A 2,905-nucleotide genomic window follows, 5' to 3' on the forward strand; every position below is an offset into this window, starting at 1 on the left:
AGGGAGGGAGTGGGAAAGAAACATCCCAACCTTTCCTTCCACCCTCTGATCTCTGGAGCCTGCCAAGTCAGCTCAAAAGGGAGCCAGGTTGGCTGTCTGCAAGGCTCAGCCTCCCGGGCACAGAGCAGGGCAGTGAAGGGTGGAGAATTGCTGGGCGGGAGGCAGATAGAGAATAGCCAGCACACAGGGAAAGCTTCTGGGGCCTTGTTTGCAAAATAGGATGGTGACAATACCCTCCTGCTAGGGTTATAGTGAGGATGAAATTAGGAAATGCATCAAAATATCAATATGCCATACGGTGCCTGCTTCTCCAATTATGTTAGCTCCCATTTTTACTATTATTATCATCACTATTATTATTATTATTATTATTATTATTATTATTGCTATAGCAGCTATATGGATAGCTATAAGTATAAAAGCTCATTGAGGAAAGTATCATGTGCTGGTTATTTTGTAGCCCTTACACATCCAGCACAAAACCCCACTCATCAGAGCAAGGCCCCAAATGGACGGCATTTTCTAGACGATAGGGAGCCCTTCGGACAGAGATAACAGGGAGGCTCCCTTGGCTGTTTTGACTGACATCTGCAGCCAACCTGACCTTGAAAACACCCAACAATGAGCTGAATTTGAGACTTACGTTTAGTTTCCAGCAAATTGCTCGGACACCAATGACACATGGACGGCAGCCTCTGGTTTCCCCCACCTCGGTGGAAGGGAGGGGTCCTGAAAAACAAGCCAGCTCCCCAGGACTCCCACCTGCAGCCGTCCCTGCGAAGGGCAGTGATTTCTCATCATTTGAAAGCAAAGCAAGGACAACCAGCCCAAGGGTGAAGCAGGAAGGCTTGTATCTACAGAAACAATTTGCTTCCTGCTCTCTCAGCCCAGTCACCTGTTTTCTTTTAAACACAGGATCACCTGGCTCCTGCTGTCCTGGGTACACAGACTGGGGAAACCACAAGAATAACCATCCGTGTCCCTTTCCACTTCAAAGTCTGCAGAAGGACTGGAGCCAGCTCTCCGCCTGACACAGAGGAGGCTGAGTGAGAGCGCCCTTCCCCAGGAACGGTGGGGGGAGGTGGACTTACCCACATGAAGGCAAGTGGCTGTCACTGCTGGTGGCCGCAGGTGCCGTCCACTGCCGCCTGTGCTCTTAGGGGAAGGACAGGTTCGGAGGGTGACAGCTCTGGGGAGCCTGTCACCCTGACAGGGCAATAAAGGTCACGCTGGGAGGAGATTCCAGTACTGACACCAGCAGCTGCAGGTGGGACCTTCCTTCAGGGAGGAGTGACATTTTATCCGGGTTTTCGGCAGACTAAAATTAGTGGGAAGACACGAGATCCTGTGGTGTCTGCAAGTAGTTGTTCCATTATTGTCTTGTCCTAAAAAATCAAGGCAGAAGCCAAGACTGTTAATAAACACCTCTGAAGTCACCGTGTCCATGAGCCTCACACTCTCTGAGGGCCCTGCTGGCTTTGGCTGGAGCACACAGACGTTGTCTGTCTTTCCCCAAGGCTGGCTGGGGCCCTGTTTGGACAACAGTGTGCAGCCAGAGTAAGGGCATCTTCTCCAGATGAGCAGTGGGTCCACTCCATCAAACAGAGGGATAAGAGGTGACCGAGTAGTGTGGGAATTATGCTGCTGATAAAAATTAGCTCCCCCTAGCCACTGTGACACCATCCAAAAGGACATTATATATGTATATATTTGCTTTAAAATGTTGAAATGAAAAAGGCATTTGGCTCTAATCCAAGAAGATCCAGGAAGGCCCAACCCAGTCCTAAACCACTATGACCTCACAGTTGTATAAATAGCATATTGGTAAAGTGAGGTTATCCAAGTTATCTACTCTTTCAGGACAAGAGATGGCAATCTCTCTCTCTCCTTCTGTCTTTTTTTAACAACGCAATAAAATTGAACTATTAAACCCTTAAGACCCTTTCTGCAGAAAAATTAAAAACAAATAAATGACAAGTCTTTGATTTGTTAGACTGCCCTTTGAAGGGTTGGTTGCTGACTTCAAGGCAAATTCCAGTCTTGGTAGCAGCCCCCCAACCTCAGCTTCAATCGAAATTTTATTATCAACTCTTTCATCCCCTGCCCAAGGAGCTTAAAGCTTCAGGGAAATGCGGTTCACTCAGAGGTTGGGTATTCTTGATCTAAGCTTGATAGGACTCAACCTTTGCATGTGAACTAATACCTGCCTGACTAGAGGAGGAAGGATGAGTGAGCCATTAAATTGTTTTGTGTTCAGTATGTTTTGTTTTTTTATGTAAAAGTACTTATACCATTGGCATAGTTAACATTTATCTTAACAACAGCTACTTATTATTTATAACCCTGAACAGTAGAAATGAGTATCTCTCTCTTCACTGAGGTTCCCGGTAGTTAAATAGCATTCCTGGTTTGAAGTGTTGAAGAGGGGATTCAAATCCAGGACTCTCTACCCCAAGCCCATATATCATACAGTTTCCCATATTGTTTCTGTGAGGATGATGTCAGATACAAGAGTGGAAAACTCTGACCCAGGCTGGCTTAAACAATAATAAGGAAATGGATTATCTCACATATTAAGAAGTTCAAGGGTGGGGTGGCTCCAGGTGAGGGGCACTCAAGGCTCCAGCTCTGCTTCTCTTGGCTCTGCCCTTTTCTGCATTGGTGCTGCCCTCAAGCTTGTGGCAACATGGAGGGAGAAATGATAAGCAAATACCATATACGGTTACATCCAGGAGAAAAATATAGGGAGTTTCTCATCCTATATCTCTCTCTTAGGAGCAAGAAAATGATACCACTCCCCAGACCTCTGTTCATATCGTAATGGCCAGAATTCAATGGTCATAAGTCCTTTGCTAAGTCACTCACTGGCAAGGGAAGGAAGTTATCTGTTGGCCTAAGGCAGGTA

The sequence above is a fragment of the Myotis lucifugus genome, unplaced genomic scaffold (assembly GCF_000147115.1).
Source record: "Myotis lucifugus unplaced genomic scaffold, Myoluc2.0 scaffold_106, whole genome shotgun sequence".
NCBI lineage: Eukaryota > Metazoa > Chordata > Mammalia > Chiroptera > Vespertilionidae > Myotis > Myotis lucifugus.